Genomic DNA, 19,324 nt, shown 5'->3' on the forward strand with positions numbered 1-19,324 from the left:
TTTTTTTTTTGTTTTGTTTTGTTTTGTTTTTTTTTTGCGGGGGGGGTGTTTATTTTCCTCTTTCTGTCAGTTCTCAAATCATATAAATTTAAAAGACAAAACATCCGATTTTGGGCATTATACTATTGTAAAACCGTTTATTCGGAAAGACCCCAGCCCGGCGGCAGGCGTCGGCTCTTACATGCAGTTCGCTACACACTTTCTCGGTCATTGGCTCATCCAGACTTCACAATCATCCCCTGAAAACAACATTTAATATTTTCTGGATGAGATTTGGGTCAGTGTCTTCCACTCCATTTGACAGTTTACCCTATTTCCAGGATTCATGACAGATGTACTTCTGGTCCCCACGGAGTTCCCTACTGTAAACATGCAGCTTTTTATTCTTTGAAGCTTAGAGGCCTGCAGCGTCTTATATCTCTCCCTCACCCTCTGTGGACTGTGTTTCAAAGTGAGACAAAGTGAGTATAACTATCCTACTCGGAGCTCTCTAGGGTGTGGTATATAGTTCTCAAGGACAGATCTGAAGATAATTTTCATTGCACTGATGAGATAGGGAGTCAGCGAACAAGCAGTTCCTCTTTAAATTAAACCAAAAGTAAGCCACTCAGTATTTGACATAGACACATTAAAGCATCAGATGTTGAAATGGGTAAGAAATGGGTACTAAAGTACTCCACCAAGTTTGCATTAAAACACGTGTGCCACAAACTTCATCGACAAATTAAACTCTCCTGAAGTAATTCTGTGGAAGGAAACAAATCCAGGAAAATCGACATAAAGAACGCCATATGGAATCATTTGACAAACTGTTAAATTTAACGGAAGAGACACATCGACCGCCTCGAAGTCGGGAGACCTGGTAACAAACCCCGGTGTCAGTTTAATATTACTGCCTGAGGTGTCAGGTCTGGTGTCCACAAGGACAGGCAGTATATGCACATACACCTAATGACTTCTCGTGGTCAAAAATTGTTAAGTATACTTAACAGATAACTTCCACAAATGACGAACTAATATGTGTACCAACCTTACAACGACGACACCTTGTTGACTTTATGTCTGCGTTGCTGACTAGATATCAACTACTTCATGGCACAGTTATCATGTGTTAATATGGCAACAGCGCACAGATCACATGGCAGGTTTAAGAACAAGTATCCTGGGTAAAGCAAGTGAACAAAAGGACAGTAGGTAAAACTGGAATACCTGCTATCTATCAGAGTACTGCTCGTCTGTAGCCTAAGCACTACTGCTCATCTGTAGCCTAAGCACTACTGCTCATCTGTAGCCTAAGCACTACTGCTCGTCTGTAGCCTAAGCACTACTGCTCATCTGTAGCCTAAGCACTACTGCTCATCTGTAGCCTAAGCACTACTGCTCATCTGTAGCCTAAGCACTACTGCTCGTCTGTAACCTAAGCACTACTGCTCGTCTGTAGCCTAAGCACTACTGCTCGTCTGTAGCCTAAGCACTACTGCTCGTCTGTAGCCTAAGCACTACTGCTCGTCTGTAGCCTAAGCACTACTGCTCGTCTGTAGCCTAAGCACTACTGCTCGTCTGTAGCCTAAGCACTACTGCTCGTCTGTAGCCTAAGCACTACTGCTCATCTGTAGCCATCAGTTGTGGCTAATATCCGTATCTGTCAGCGTGCTGTCACGGTCTGCTGCCTGAGTATTGCCCGTCTAACTTAAATACCTTATACTCCTTAACTGTCAATGTGTTATACCCTACCCATTGGTGCGAGTCGTGCAATACCGTCCGGACAACAGCTGGCAGAAGCTCTGGTACAGCTTCTAGTTGGCCGAGGTTAGGTATAAAGACGTAATGATCTGCAATAGCCCAGTGCCAACAACGTACTATTGGTAAATACGGACCGGAAACTGTCTCAAGACAAGCGATAATGGCTTCTCTTATCCTTGCTTGAGATCAGATAGTTCACATAGAGAATTATTTGTGATTCTGTCGAATTCTCTCGCTATAGTGTCCCAGTCTTTCACAGAGCTGTATTTCTTACACTTTGAGTGAATTCAGTAAACGTTTTTGAAGTAAACATAAGGAAAGAGTCTCTAACTTTATTTTCATGTGATCCTTTTTATTATTATTATTAAAGCTTCCTTTTTGTTCACTGTACATACAGAAATGACTAAGCAAACCATTTTTTCTTTCAATATTCGTATACCCGTAGGCAAAGTCCCACGGGGTTCTCTCCTGGATAACACAAACCACCGGGGACTTCCACTCAGCCAGAACTTCACTCAGCGATTAGTGCACTTGAGGATAGCAAGTTCTACTTACTCTAACATATTTATTTATTTATTTATTTATTTGATTGAAATTTGATTGGTGTTCTACGCCGTACTCAAGAATATTTCACTTATACGACGGCGACCAGCATTATAGTGGGAGGGAACCAGGCACAGCCCGGGGGAAACCCACGACAATCCGCAGATTGCTGCCAGACCTTCCCACTTACCACAAACATATCAGTTCAGGCCTTGTCATCAGCAACATGCTTGTAGCTAAGCTCATAAGACGATTAACGGGTCGTACATCATTTCACGTTCCCGTGCCACTTCCATACAGGATCTTTCTAGATGAACTTACGGACATTTAAATCACACACTGTATTCACGGGTATCAAATTGTCATTGACCTTTTTGCCTCAACTGATAAGGATTTTTGATTGAATAATTGATTTTTTGATAGGTTTATTTTTTCAACAGGTGCGAGAGCTATATTATTTATTTACCTTACATTATTGATATTAAGACCACTGCTACGGCAATGTATCGTGGTCAGTGTGACCGGCTGAAGTGTGAACATTGTCAGTCTACATTTCGGCCTGGGGCATATACCATGGACAAAGCTTTGATTAGCATCGTTATGCCCGAATAGAGGCTGACTGATTGCATACAATCCTCATGTAACTATGTCCCTTTTCTCGATCATTGCAGCTCGTAGCAGAGTGAATATAGTGAGGCCAATACTACAGCACTTTTGTCAGATATTCTGTTACGTTCATTAAGGGTCTGAAACATGATCTACCACGGAATAAACACCGTACTTACGATGGCAATGACATGCCCTTTTGCGTCATATCCCTCTCGGGGTTAAACAAAAACTAAGACTGAAAATGATTTGCATTGTTTCCGCCATTGTTTCCGATAAAGTGTATATCGCAGCAGATAGAAACACTTGTAGATGTGTACAACCGAAGAGCCACTCCCAACGTGTCGCTAGTAGGTCATCTAGAGGTTCTTCTTATCTAGACATGCTCGTGTGCGTGTGCGCGTGTGCGTGTGTGCGCGCGTGTGCGTGCGTGTGCGCGTGTGCGTGCGTGCGCGTGCGTTCGTAGAGTTTATTTCGTACTTAACAATTTTCCTTGTTTTTCCACATATACTGTGTCTATGGCAGGGCGAGTGCATGCCGCCAAAGTGCTGCCGCCACTGAAGTATCATGTCGAAGACACCAGGGCCTGACACCCCATCCAGTTACATTATACCAAAACCAGCCAATCAGTTCTGTTACTTTGCTCTAAACTCTCAGTACTGAGCCCAGTAAGCACAGAGCGATAATGACTGCATGGTTTTGACAGCGTTTACGATGTGAATCAGTTTACTCGGCTCGTGAACATAAAAGACTGTGTGACAGTCTATTTGTGGGGAGGAAGGCAATGTTAACTCCCCTATGATTGATACACTGACTGATAACAATCAATGGTAACGGGCAAATGGAATCCACCGCGGATGTCAGGAAATCGATCTCTTATTAAAATATATGAGAAATTATCTCTAAGCTTATTGATCCAAAGAAGTATTTGATTAACTTAATAATCCAAGTACAGAAAACTACAACAACAGGTGATCAACTGGTGAACTTCCGCGAGCAGTGTAATGTTGTGCACAACGCCTGCACTCGAAGTATTTTGTGGAGAGAACTTCCAATCATGCAAACCGGCCCCGATAGCACAGTTGGTATAACACTCCTTACGTTAAACCCCAAGCACTCACTCACTCCAATCATACAAAATCTCTGAATCAGTGTAAAATATCAAGACAACAGATGCCAAAAAGATAATATCAGCTGCGATGCAAAATTATCGAATCTAAATTCTGAAAATTCCCATGAACTGACCAAAACATGTTCTCAAAGATGGCCTGGAACAATGGTCAGACATGATTTCAAACACCAGTACTTTGTAGTAGGTCCAGAATATCAGCTGAAAGAAGAAAAGGATGAAAGCGAGGGAATATTGATCTGCGCTAATGTCCACAGATCACCTGACGCAATAACGAAAGTCGGATGGTTTGTTTTATGAAACAAATAGCTTGAACAAAAACTTGATTAAAATTTTGATTACCATTGCTTTAAAACAATTTGAGGCAGCTAAAATATTGTCACGAACACAAAGGACGCAAAATCAAAATGTAAAAACATGTGAGCTGTAAGTCTCAATCCGCTTCGCTAATCGAAAACAGGATGAATATCCGGTTCTTCAGCAAAATTTCGATTGGAACATGATTGCAAATCAAACTTTATTTTACCACTCACGAAATGAAGTGAGAAGAAATTAAAAAAGCATTCTTTTTCAGTTTTAAAGCTAACAAAGAAAGCAATGTGTTCAATACAATTTCGACAAGTAAATTAATGCGTTCATGTAGCAATGACCGTGATAGTTACTGTGATGTTAACAATTACAAGTGCTACAGCCAGGCCGTGCAGAATTGCACAAACAACATACTCTCTGTCGCCATATGCTGGACCCGAGTATCCAAAGGTAGCGAGTACTGGGTACCCTCTCAGTCCAAGCGAGTACCCGATACCCTCTCAGTCCAGGCGAGTACTCGGTACCTTCTCAGTCCAGGCGAGTACACGGTACCCTCTCAGTCCAGGCGAGCACCCGATACCCTCTCAGTCCAGGCGAGCACCCGATACCCTCTCAGTCCAGGCGAGTATCCGTACCCTCTCAGTCCAGGCGAGCACCCGATACCCTCTCAGTCCAGGCGAGCACCCGATACCCTCTCAGTCCAGGCGAGCACCCGATACCCTCTCAGTCCAGGCGAGTACCCGTACCCTCTCAGTCCAGGCGAGCACCCAATACCCTCTCAGTCCAGGCGAGCACCCGATACCCTCTCAGTCCAGGCGAGCACCCGATACCCTCTCAGTCCAGGCGAGTACCCGTACCCTCTCAGTCCAGGCGAGCACCCGATACCCTCTCAGTCCAGGCGAGTACCCGTACCCTCTCAGTCCAGGCGAGCACCCGTACCCTCTCAGTCCAGGCGAGCACCCGTACCCTCTCAGTCCTGGCGAGCACCCGATACCCTCTCCAGGCAGTCCAGGCAGATTAATTATACTACTTTATTGCGTTTCGCCCCTGCCGTTTCACTCCTGACTACTGCTATTTAAATGTTCCTGTGGAAACCTCATAAAGCCCTCTCCTGGTAGGAGTTCTACGAAGAGTTTTATTTTCATTTTATGATGGGTGTAATATTACAGTTATGAATTCCAATTCCCATAATTAATGAGTCATTTTAAGTTTCTCATTTATGTTAGATTTCTGTCAATTTACGATAGAGCTGTACTATACGATTCTTTGTCAAATTATATATAGGGTGCACAAAAATAAATACTTAGGGAAATTTTCAAGTTATAAATCTGCCTGTCATTTTCAACCAAATTACAGTGAGAAAGTCAAAATGTCATCAATAGAATAACAATACAACCTCATTCAGCCAAGACACCAGGTCATATGTGGACGTTCGTCTAAACACCTGGTATTCCCGCCGTCTGCCATATATGGACGTTCATCTAAACACCTGGTATTACCGCCATCTGCCATATGTGGACGTTCATCTAAACACCTGGTATTACCGCCATCTGCCATATGTGGACGTTCGACTAAACACCTGGTATTACCGCCATCTGCCATATGTGTTGGTCCATTAGCACACCTTTCACTGGCGATGGTTAACAACGCGCGTAATATATAGAATTTGCATGTTACAGTATCTTTTGATCATGTTTTACCCTCATAGATTCTGCAAACTTGCTATTTTCCTGATTTCCATTATAAATGCATGAGTAGCCCAGAGAGCTGGAGAGGTTCAGACCTTTTGGCGAAGTACATAGAATATACGGATATTCCTTGAAAAATCTAAAATCAACGCAAGGTTGTGGATGCTGTTATTCTTCCCTGTATGAGTAGGTTTCACGGATTGCTGAGTACAAATGATAAAGACGAGAATGACAGATTTCACTAAAAACGAGAAATACCTTCTCTACTACCTCACTTTCAGTTCATGCTCGGCCTATAATATATACTGTCTCTGGCATCAGGGTAGACAATAGGCAGTGGTGTTTACAAAGAGAATATCCTTACCATGTTTAATAATGAAGTATCCTGTAGACAAATGTTTTGATACAGACAACAGGCAGTGGTATCCCTGCCATTTTCTATGGCAGAATAAAACGAGTTGCAGAATAAAGAGTAATATCAACAACAACGACAGTGATAGTTGTCAAATTGTGATATGTGACCGGTGAAATACGTCCCCTTGCCTGTTTCATACCTCATACCTCAATCATGCAAATAATTAAAATTAAACAATTTTTTTGTCCCTTTGCACCATGGGTTAAGAACGGCCTGAAGACAAATATTTTATGACAGACATCAGACATTGCGACGGGAATATCCTTACCATATTCTATGGTGAAATATCCTGTACATAATAGTTTTCACAGGCAATAGACAGTGGTGTCTACCAAAGAGATTAATCTTACCCTATTCTTTGATGAAATCTTCTTTACACAAAAGTTTTGGCAGACAACAGATAATGGTGACTGCAGAGAGAATATCCTTATCATGTTCTATGATGAAATGTCTTGTAAACAAAAGATTAACAGACAACAGACAGTGGTGTCTACCAATGAAATTAACAGTACCATATTCTATGATGAAATGCCCTGTACGCAAAAGTTTGACAGACAGTACACAGTGGTGTCTATCAAAGAGAATAACCTTACCATATTCTATGACGAAATGCCCTGTGCACAATAGTTTGACACACAATAGACAGTGGCATTTGCAAAGAGAATAACCTTGATGACATTGCAGACATTCCATGATGAAATGTCTGTAAAAGTTCTGTAACATAATTGCCGAATGTGCCGTGTTAATAAATATTGAACAACAAAATACACGCATATTTACCTTGATTTTTACATACCTAAATAATATGAAACTGAAGGGCACTCATAAACTGTTTCATATGTGAAGTTAATTACATATCTCGACCGCCAAGTTTTCCCTTCAAATGGGGTAAGGAATCATCTCCAGTTCACATTCGCGACACAGACGTATCCTCTAACCAATTTACATTAACCAACCAAAAATCTAAAATTAGAGCCCGTTTGGAGTTACTCACAGGTAAATATCAATGTGGTAACCATGACAACCCCTGTGTTTGTCACAATAAACCCATTGTCAGCTGTTGCTGAAGCGTCTAGACGAGGAGAGCAGGCGCTGTGGAATTCTTTTAGCTGGCAAAACATGTCTTTTTATTCTTGACACGAACTGTCCGTTTTCTTTTTCACGCGATACGTAATTCTTACGGGACATTTAAGATCTTCAGCTCATATATGCCTGGGAAAGTGTTGATAGATCAGAGTTAACCATTCTGTTCGCGGCTATCTGACCATCTTCTCCTCGACACCTCTCGGAGCAGAAAACAAAATCGTTTTTTTTTTTAGAGATTTGCTTCAGTTTTTTCTTGTGTTTTTATTCGTTTTTCCGGACCAACCTGTCGATCCTTTACTCTTTTGCCACTGAATTCAATACGCCTGTACGTTTTTACTTTTTCAAAATCTGGCCTTGCAGTGTCAAAGCTCTGAAAACGAGGCGAAACCAAACTGACCAGTCTATTACGAAATACCCACTAACAAACTTGACAAATTCTTCAGAAAGACGGAAATAATATGAACGCCACTGCACAGAACACACTATTGGTTGTTGCATTTTATTTATTTTTCACAGTACAAGCTTTCTACAATATGTGCCTGAGATTTTCGTTGTTCATGAATTTTTTGTTCCAAACCTAAACCATTGGATTAAGAAAAATGGCACAATTTGTTAGAATTTAACATGTTTAGGCAACAAAAGGTTGTGAATGTCAACACAGCAATTTAAAGATTAAATATTTTTTCAATATTCTTCCTTTGAGGTTTATAACGGCCTAATTGATAAACAAATAAAACCGTTGAAAACTGTACTTACGCTGGAACACCAGGCGTCGAGTAGTCAGGAGGAACTCCTTAGAAAATAAGGTGACTCATTGAAAATCATTGATTGAAATGGTTCTTTTTTTTACGGTGTAAGTGGCGTGCTTTACTTGCTAATGGTGACCTTTAGTATGATGTCAGATCAGCCCCTGAATGTAAAGAACATGACACATCACGTTCTTGTATTTAAATGGCTATTCTTGTGGTGATTTATTTAACGGATTGCGTGGCTGCACCAGTCAAGCTGTAAGACCGTTATCCTAATACGGCACGGAGAGATTAACTAAGGACTGCTTAATAGATATTAAAGAGGAAAATAGCAGAAATCTTTCCATCTCTATCACGATTGACTCCCATTCATAAGGTCACGTTACTAATCATTTCTTGGAAAGGATCGCCCATACTGTGATGGTATTGGAGTACGGTTTCATAGTCAGATTGGAAACACTCAAGCTCAGAAAGTTGGAGAGGACAAAAATATACCATTAGTCGATCTGTTTATTTTCATTATCAACATAAACAAGTTGGCTGACGTTTTAAGTCTCTACAACACACGACAGACAACTGCACAGTCATGAGAGTCCAAGTCCAAGTCTCTCAATTTATTTCTTATGTTTGTAAACACATTAGCCTTAAATGGTTCTTCAGCCAAACCACAGATAAGACTACACAAAAAGAATGAAGAATTAGGCTAAGGAGCTACATCTATCAGATTTAAATGTATGTTAAGTATTCAGCTATGTTAGATGTCACGGAAAGGCTGGCTAATACAGCAATATATGTTACAAATGACCAAAGCTCAGTGTTTTTATAAGACACTATTAATGTGAGCAGACCAATCCACATTCTGAGTGGAACAGCAGAAAGCATGTACTCCAGTATAGCTTCACGTTCCACTTCCGTGCCTCTCAACCCATTCCCTCCCTTCTCTCCGGTCTGGGTGCTACATTCTGAGTGGAACAGCAGAAAGCATGTACTCCAGTATAGCTTCACGTTCCACTTCCGTGCCTCTCAACCCATTCCCTCCCTTCTCTCCGGTCTGGGTGCTACATTCTGAGTGGAACAGCAGAAAGCATGTACTCCAGTATAGCTTCACGTTCCACTTCCGTGCCTCTCAACCCCTTCCCTCCCTTCTCTCTGGTCTGGGTGCTACATTCTGAGTGGAACAGCAGAAAGCATGTACTCCAGTATAGCTTCACGTTCCACTTCCGTGCCTCTCAACCCATTCCCTCCCTTCTCTCCGGTCTGGGTGCTACGGATCATTGCTCCCAGTCCTCCAAAACCTTGGCCTTTAAGGTGGACCATCGGGTGAAGGAGTTCCAAAGAAAAAAATAAACCAAAACCATTTGACTTCCACAATGAACACGTCTGCTGTAGGAACACCCACAACACTAAAGTCATGGGTGGGTGTGGTCTCAACTTTATCACTCATCGTGATAACGGGGGGACGTCAATCTACAAGTGACTGTGAAAACAAACGACAGCTACTTCTGATTCCGCTAAGTATTCGGTATTGTGGGCTTTATCACTCATCGTGATAACGGAGGGACGTCAATCTACAAATGACTGTGAAAACAAACGACAGCTACTTCTGATTCCGCTAAGTATTCGGTATTGTGGGCTTTATCACTCATCGTGATAACGGGGGGACGTCAGTCTACAAGTGACTGTGAAAACAAACGACAGCTACTTCTGATTCCGCTAAGTATTCGGTATTGTGGGCTTTATCACTCATCGTGATAACGGGGGGACGTCAGTCTACAAGTGGCTGTGAAAACAAACGACAGCTACTTCTGATTCCGCTAAGTATTCGGTATTGTGGGCTTTATCACTCATCGTGATAACGGGGGGGGGGGACGTCAGTCTACAAGTGGCTGTGAAAACAAACGACAGCTACTTCTGATTCCGCTAAGTATTCGGTATTGTGGGCTTTATCACTCATCGTGATAACGGAGGGACGTCAATCTACAAATGACTGTGAAAACAAACGACAGCTACTTCTGATTCCGCTAAGTATTCGGTATTGTGGGCTTTATCACTCATCGTGATAACGGGGGGACGTCAGTCTACAAGTGGCTGTGAAAACAAACGACAGCTACTTCTGATTCCGCTAAGTATTCGGTATTGTGGGCTTTATCACTCATCGTGATAACGGGGGGGGACGTCAGTCTACAAGTGGCTGTGAAAACAAACGACAGCTACTTCTGATTCCGCTAAGTATTCGGTATTGTGGGCTTTATCACTCATCGTGATAACGGGGGGACGTCAATCTACAAATGACTGTGAAAACAAACGACAGCTACTTCTGATTCCGCTAAGTATTCGGTATTGTGGGCTTTATCACTCATCGTGATAACGGAGGGACGTCAATCTACAAATGACTGTGAAAACAAACGACAGCTACTTCTGATTCCGCTAAGTATTCGGTATTGTGGGCTTTATCACTCATCGTGATAACGGGGGGACGTCAGTCTACAAGTGGCTGTGAAAACAAACGACAGCTACTTCTGATTCCGCTAAGTATTCGGTATTGTGGGCTTTATCACTCATCGTGATAACGGGGGGGACGTCAGTCTACAAGTGGCTGTGAAAACAAACGACAGCTACTTCTGATTCCGCTAAGTATTCGGTATTGTGGGCTTTATCACTCATCGTGATAACGGAGGGACGTCAATCTACAAATGACTGTGAAAACAAACGACAGTTACTTCTGATTCCGCTAAGTATTCGGTATTGTGGGCTTTATCACTCATCGTGATAACGGGGGGACGTCAGTCTACAAGTGGCTGTGAAAACAAACGACAGCTACTTCTGATTCCGCTAAGTATTCTGTATTGTGGGCTTTATCACTCATCGTGATAACGGGGGGACGTCAGTCTACAAATGACTGTGAAAACAAACGACAGCTACTTCTGATTCCGCTAAGTATTCGGTATTGTGGGCTTTATCACTCATCGTGATAACGGGGGGGACGTCAGTCTACAAATGACTGTGAAAACAAACGACAGCTACTTCTGATTCCGCTAAGTATTCGGTATTATGGGCTTTATCACTCATCGTGATAACGGGGGGACGTCAGTCCACAAGTGGCTGTGAAAACAAACGACAGCTACTTCTGATTCCGCTAAGTATTCTGTATTGTGGGCTTTATCACTCATCGTGATAACGGGGGGACGTCAGTCTACAAGTGGCTGTGAAAACAAACGACAGCTACTTCTGATTCCGCTAAGTATTCGGTATTGTGGGCTTTATCACTCATCGTGATAACGGGGGGACGTCAATCTACAAGTGGCTGTGAAAACAAACGACAGCTACTTCTGATTCCGCTAAGTATTCGGTATTGTGGGCTTTATCACTCATCGTGATAACGGGGGGACGTCAGTCTACAAGTGGCTGTGAAAACAAACGACAGCTACTTCTGATTCCGCTAAGTATTCGGTATTGTGGGCTTTATCACTCGCCGTGATAACGGGGGGACGTCAATCTACAAATGACTGTGAAAACAAACGACAGCTACTTCTGATTCCGCTAAGTATTCGGTATTGTGGGCTTTATCACTCATCGTGATAACGGAGGGACGTCAATCTACAAGTGGCTGTGAAAACAAACGACAGCTACTTCTGATTCCGCTAAGTATTCGGTATTGTGGGCTTTATCACTCGCCGTGATAACGGGGGGACGTCAGTCTACAAGTGGCTGTGAAAACAAACGACAGCTACTTCTGATTCCGCTAAGTATTCGGTATTGTGGGCTTTATCACTCATCGTGATAACGGGGGGACGTCAGTCTACAAATGACTGTGAAAACAAACGACAGCTACTTCTGATTCCGCTAAGTATTCGGTATTGTGGGCTTTATCACTCATCGTGATAACGGGGGGGGGGACGTCAGTCTACAAGTGGCTGTGAAAACAAACGACAGCTACTTCTGATTCCGCTAAGTATTCGGTATTGTGGGCTTTATCACTCATCGTGATAACGGAGGGACGTCAATCTACAAATGACTGTGAAAACAAACGACAGCTACTTCTGATTCCGCTAAGTATTCGGTATTGTGGGCTTTATCACTCATCGTGATAACGGGGGGACGTCAGTCTACAAGTGGCTGTGAAAACAAACGACAGCTACTTCTGATTCCGCTAAGTATTCGGTATTGTGGGCTTTATCACTCATCGTGATAACGGGGGGGGGGACGTCAGTCTACAAGTGGCTGTGAAAACAAACGACAGCTACTTCTGATTCCGCTAAGTATTCGGTATTGTGGGCTTTATCACTCATCGTGATAACGGGGGGACGTCAATCTACAAATGACTGTGAAAACAAACGACAGCTACTTCTGATTCCGCTAAGTATTCGGTATTGTGGGCTTTATCACTCATCGTGATAACGGAGGGACGTCAATCTACAAGTGACTGTGAAAACAAACGACAGCTACTTCTGATTCCGCTAAGTATTCGGTATTGTGGGCTTTATCACTCATCGTGATAACGGGGAGACGTCAGTCTACAAGTGGCTGTGAAAACAAACGACAGCTACTTCTGATTCCGCTAAGTATTCGGTATTGTGGGCTTTATCACTCATCGTGATAACGGGGGGGGACGTCAGTCTACAAGTGGCTGTGAAAACAAACGACAGCTACTTCTGATTCCGCTAAGTATTCGGTATTGTGGGCTTTATCACTCATCGTGATAACGTAGGGACGTCAGTCTACAAGTGGCTGTGAAAACAAACGACAGCTACTTCTGATTCCGCTAAGTATTCGGTATTGTGGGCTTTATCACTCATCGTGATAACGGGGGGACGTCAGTCTACAAATGACTGTGAAAACAAACGACAGCTACTTCTGATTCCGCTAAGTATTCGGTATTGTGGGCTTTATCACTCGCCGTGATAACGGGGGGACGTCAATCTACAAGTGGCTGTGAAAACAAACGACAGCTACTTCTGATTCCGCTAAGTATTCGGTATTGTGGGCTTTATCACTCATCGTGATAACGGGAGGGACGTCAATCTACAAGTGACTGTGAAAACAGACGACAGCTATTTCTGATTCCGCTAAGTATTCGGTATTGTGGGCTTTATCACTCATCGTGATAACGGGGGGACGTCAGTCTACAAATGACTGTGAAAACAAACGACAGCTACTTCTGATTCCGCTAAGTATTCGGTATTGTGGGCTTTATCACTCATCGTGATAACGGGGGGACGTTAGTCTACAAATGACTGTGAAAACAAACGACAGCTACTTCTGATTCCGCTAAGTATTCGGTATTGTGGGCTTTATCACTCATCGTGATAACGGGGGGACGTCAGTCTACAAGTGGCTGTGAAAACAAACGACAGCTACTTCTGATTCCGCTAAGTATTCGGTATTGTGGGCTTTATCACTCATCGTGATAACGGGGGGACGTCAATCTACAAATGACTGTGAAAACAAACGACAGATACTTCTGATTCCGCTAAGTATTCGGTATTGTGGGCTTTATCACTCATCGTGATAACGGGGGGACGTCAGTCTACAAGTGGCTGTGAAAACAAACGACAGCTACTTCTGATTCCGCTAAGTATTCGGTATTGTGGGCTTTATCACTCATCGTGATAACGGGGGGACGTCAGTCTACAAATGACTGTGAAAACAAACGACAGCTACTTCTGATTCCGCTAAGTATTCGGTATTGTGGGCTTTATCACTCATCGTGATAACGGGGGGACGTCAATCTACAAATGACTGTGAAAACAAACGACAGCTACTTCTGATTCCGCTAAGTATTCGGTATTGTGGGCTTTATCACTCATCGTGATAACGGGGGGACGTCAGTCCACAAGTGGCTGTGAAAACAAACGACAGCTACTTCTGATTCCGCTAAGTATTCGGTATTGTGGGCTTTATCACTCATCGTGATAACGGGGGGACATCAGTCCACAAGTGGCTGTGAAAACAAACGACAGCTACTTCTGATTCCGCTAAGTATTCGGTATTGTGGGCTTTATCACTCATCGTGATAACGGGGGGACGTCAGTCTACAAGTGGCTGTGAAAACAAACGACAGCTACTTCTGATTCCGCTAAGTATTCGGTATTGTGGGCTTTATCACTCATCGTGATAACGGGGGGACGTCAATCTACAAGTGGCTGTGAAAACAAACGACAGCTACTTCTGATTCCGCTAAGTATTCGGTATTGTGGGCTTTATCACTCATCGTGATAACGGGGAGACGTCAGTCTACAAGTGGCTGTGAAAACAAACGACAGCTAATTCTGATTCCGCTAAGTATTCGGTATTGTGGGCTTTATCACTCGCCGTGATAACGGGGGGACGTCAATCTACAAATGACTGTGAAAACAAACGACAGCTACTTCTGATTCCGCTAAGTATTCGGTATTGTGGGCTTTATCACTCATCGTGATAACGGGGGGACGTCAGTCTACAAGTGGCTGTGAAAACAAACGACAGCTACTTCTGATTCCGCTAAGTATTCGGTATTGTGGGCTTTATCACTCGCCGTGATAACGGGGGGACGTCAGTCTACAAGTGGCTGTGAAAACAAACGACAGCTACTTCTGATTCCGCTAAGTATTCGGTATTGTGGGCTTTATCACTCATCGTGATAACGGGGGGACGTCAGTCTACAAGTGGCTGTGAAAACAAACGACAGCTACTTCTGATTCCGCTAAGTATTCGGTATTGTGGGCTTTATCACTCGCCGTGATAACGGGGGGACGTCAATCTACAAATGACTGTGAAAACAAACAACAGCTACTTCTGATTCCGCTAAGTATTCGGTATTGTGGGCTTTATCACTCATCGTGATAACGGAGGGACGTCAGTCTACAAGTGGCTGTGAAAACAAACGACAGCTACTTCTGACTCCGCTAAGTATTCGGTATTGTGGGCTTTATCACTCATCGTGATAACGGGGGGACGTCAGTCTACAAGTGGCTGTGAAAACAAACGACAGCTACTTCTGATTCCGCTAAGTATTCGGTATTGTGGGCTTTATCACTCATCGTGACAACGGGGGGACGTCAGTCTACAAATGACTGTGAAAACAAACGACAGCTACTTCTGATTCCGCTAAGTATTCGGTATTGTGGGCTTTATCACTCATCGTGATAACGGGGGGACGTCAGTCTACAAATGACTGTGAAAACAAACGACAGCTACTTCTGATTCCGCTAAGTATTCGGTATTGTGGGCTTTATCACTCATCGTGATAACGGGGGGACGTCAGTCTACAAGTGGCTGTGAAAACAAACGACAGCTACTTCTGATTCTGCTAAGTATTCGGTATTGTGGGCTTTATCACTCATCGTGATAACGGGGGGACGTCAGTCTACAAGTGGCTGTGAAAACAAACGACAGCTACTTCTGATTCCGCTAAGTATTCGGTATTGTGGGCTTTATCACTCGCCGTGATAACAGAGGGACGTCAGTCTACAAGTGACTGGGAAAACAGCTATTTCTGATTCCGTTAAGTATTCGGTTTTTTGAGAGTTATCACTCACCGTGATACTAAAAAAAATCGATGCAGAAATTTTCGGACAACAAAGCACAGATAATTTTGTTTCAGAACATGCACGAGCCTTTTCTCCATTGATCATTGACGAGTGCTCAGTTAGTCACATAATCATTGACGAGTGCTCAGTTAGTCACATAATCATTGACGAATGCTCAGTTAGTCACATAATCATTGACGAATGCTCAGTTAGTCACATAATTATTGACGAATGCTCAGTTAGTCACATAATCATTGACAAGTGCTCAATTAGTCACATAATCATTGACGAGTGCTCATTTAGTCATGTAATCATTTACGGTGTTAAGTCGGCCACAAGATCATTTCTGATAGTTCATAAATATGCAATACGTTCACATTTCTGGAAGACTCACGTAAGAAAGCACGTTACTGTTGCAAAATATAGCATACACATCATGCGAACTTGCTTTTTAGCACCACTGATTTTTCTTCTTCTATTTAACAAATCAAGGTAACGAAAAAACATGTCCACTTCAGTGAATTTAGTGCATTTTCTGTGTGCAGCAGACAGGTACCCAGGGTCTGTGAAAACTTCACGACCTTTGTCACTGTAAAACTTACCCCAACTTTGTTCACGCAAACTTGGAAAACAGTATTAAGCTAGTTAGTTGAACAAGAGATTTTATGCAGATTGGCATGTACATAAATCGCACTGAGGGAAAATCGATGGAGAACCGACACAAATAATCCTGTGTAATTATAGCCGCATTTATGACATTGGACGTGTCATCGTAACCTTTGCGTGGGCGCCTGTGGCATGGTGAATTTAAGGTATCGTCAATCTTAAACAAGGTAAATATATTAAAGACATGTGAATTCATATGAAGAGCAGAAAATGGCCAGGAGTAATTCGCTATATTTCCCTGGTGTTCTATATCTACAAAAACATGTACCAGTGCAATTTATTACAGATTTACTTTGTGATCGATTCTCACAAAAAATGTACAATGGTTGAAAAGATACATCACGTGTTATCCTCTAATAACAGAATGGAACAATTCCTTTTCAAAAAAGTTCCGGTGAACATAATCTATTGATACAAGATAGCTACTGGGGTCAACGCAATCTAAATTACATCACCCTACTAGCCTGGTTATTCCAGATAACATCACAGTCACAACAACGCATCTTCGAAAAGCCTTGCCATCCACTTTCTAAGACATAATCAAAATGCATGCACCCAGTGTCCTATATAACCCTATTAGGTCTACTGTAACATTATTCTGTGTCACGCCATACAGGTGTAGATCTGCTGAAACGTTATTGTGTTACATGTACGCCGCACAAGTGCAGGTCTGCTGTAATACTACAGCTGGTCCCCGTCGTATAAGTGGGCACTCCGGTTTCCTGTCAATGTTTATGAGTGCGGCGTGAAACACCAATCAAATAAATAAACTAATCTATGTAATATAGCACTATTCAGTGTTAAAAAGTTCAAGTCTAGTGTGACCTTTTTGATGTTAATGATTTTAATGCTATGTTGTTGACGAGATTGGTGACAATGTATGCGTTGTTCAGGAGACTGGTGACAATGTATGTGTTGTTGGTGGGATTGATGACAATGCATGTGTTGTTGATGGGATTGGTGACAATGTATGTGTTGTTGAAGGGATTGGTGACAAGGTATGTCTTTTTGGGGGGATTGGTGATAATGTATGTGTTGTTGAGGGGATAGGTGACAATGTATGTGTTGTTCACGAGACTGGTGACAATATATGTGTTGATGGGATTGGTAATAATATAGGTGTTGCTGAAGGGATTGGTAACAATATATGTGTTGTTGAGGGGATTGGTGACAATGTTTGTGTTGTTGAGGGGATTGGTGACAACGTTTGTGTTGTTGAGGGGATTGGTGACAATGTATATGTTGTTGAGGGGATTGGTGACAACGTTTGTGTTGTTGAGGGGATTGGTGACAATGTTTGTGTTGTTGAGGGGATTGTGATGATGTGCTGCTGAGGGTATTGGTGACAACGTACAGTGCATGTGTTGTTGAGGGGATTGGTGACAACGTATATATGTGTATCAGAGGGGTTGATGCTACGGGGTGACTTATGAGATTGGAGGCCTGAAATGCAGATGCGTCCATTGATCATTTACTTTCAACGACCTGTTTTCGTTCGACAAATGCATTAAGATTTGACACTTTCAGCCAATTTACATAATTGTAAATTTATGTGCCTATGTAAAGTTAGGGTGGAGTCCAGTTTTACATGATCGATATCTGTTTCTCAAGTGTGAGTCTTCATCTATTCATAGTTGATGCTGTAATCTATCAGCCAGCCAATCATCTTCACGAGGGTTTCTTCAGGAGTGGAGAAAATCTAATACAGCGCTCTTTAAAACTTTCCAGACACACGAAGGCCTCACATTAGCCATACGTGATCATTTTGGGGCCGTGTAGTGAAAGACCTGAGATTTTAGTTATTTAGTTGATTGGCGTTTTACTCCGTGATTAAGAAATTTCACTTATACGATGGAGGCCAGTATTATGGTGGGAGGAAACAGAGCAGATCATATGGGAAACCAACGACCATCCTTGGATTGCTGACAGACCTTCCAACATCAGAACCTGCTCACAGGTACAAATCTGAAATATCCTCCAAAAGGTCGATGGTGTCTGGAACTTTGGCCCTTCATTAAGTGAGTGACCCATGCACAAGGACAGGATGGGGAAAAATTTGCAGACAAAACAGACAGACCAACATAACAACTTATGGAGCTGTTTGTTGGAGTTAAAAGATGTAATGTCGTATTTTTATTGCCAGAAAGATTGCCATCCTTATCTTGTGCTATTTCCCACTTGATATCAGTGAAAAAAGTGATCTATACATGATTAGTATATCTAATTGTGGTAACACAAAGCCAGCAAACCCAGCTTTCAACCTGATCGTGTCCAGTCAATGGTCCTGTGATATCGAACATTACAATTTTGGTTTGCGCATAAAATGCTTAATTTTATTTATGACCACAACTTTCTCCAAATTTTCTCTCTGAACCAAGCATGTAAATATGCCTCAAGGATTTCGTTTTGTCAAAGTAAGTACTTGTGCACCCTGGTGTAGTACTGTGACGTCAATAAAAGTCCCGCAGGAAGGTATAACCACGTGCCGTAATATTTTTATGCACAGTTCACAGGTACAGAGCAATAATTGGGTCTTCGACAACATCAGGGGACAGTTAAAATAGGTAATCGTCTGTCAAACAGTGTAAACCAAAACTGATTTTAGTCAGTGACACGTAACAACACAAGCTCTGCATATGTTGGAAAGTAAATGTTGTTGCAAGGAAAATGAAGTTAGAACACTTTTTCTAGTTCATAATGTTAAAGTCCTTAAGCTTAGTTTCGACCCAAGAACCCATTCAAAAAAAACGCAGTAGCATGTTGAATATCAGGCGAAGTTAAGCGTGTTTTGACTGAGGATGACACCAGTTACCTGAACTGCTATCGACTTAACTGTAAATCCTGTTACTGAGATTGCCATATTTTAAGCCATCTACACGTTT

This window comes from Liolophura sinensis, chromosome 1, assembly GCF_032854445.1.
Source record: "Liolophura sinensis isolate JHLJ2023 chromosome 1, CUHK_Ljap_v2, whole genome shotgun sequence".
In the NCBI taxonomy this organism is placed as follows: Eukaryota; Metazoa; Mollusca; class Polyplacophora; order Chitonida; family Chitonidae; genus Liolophura; species Liolophura sinensis.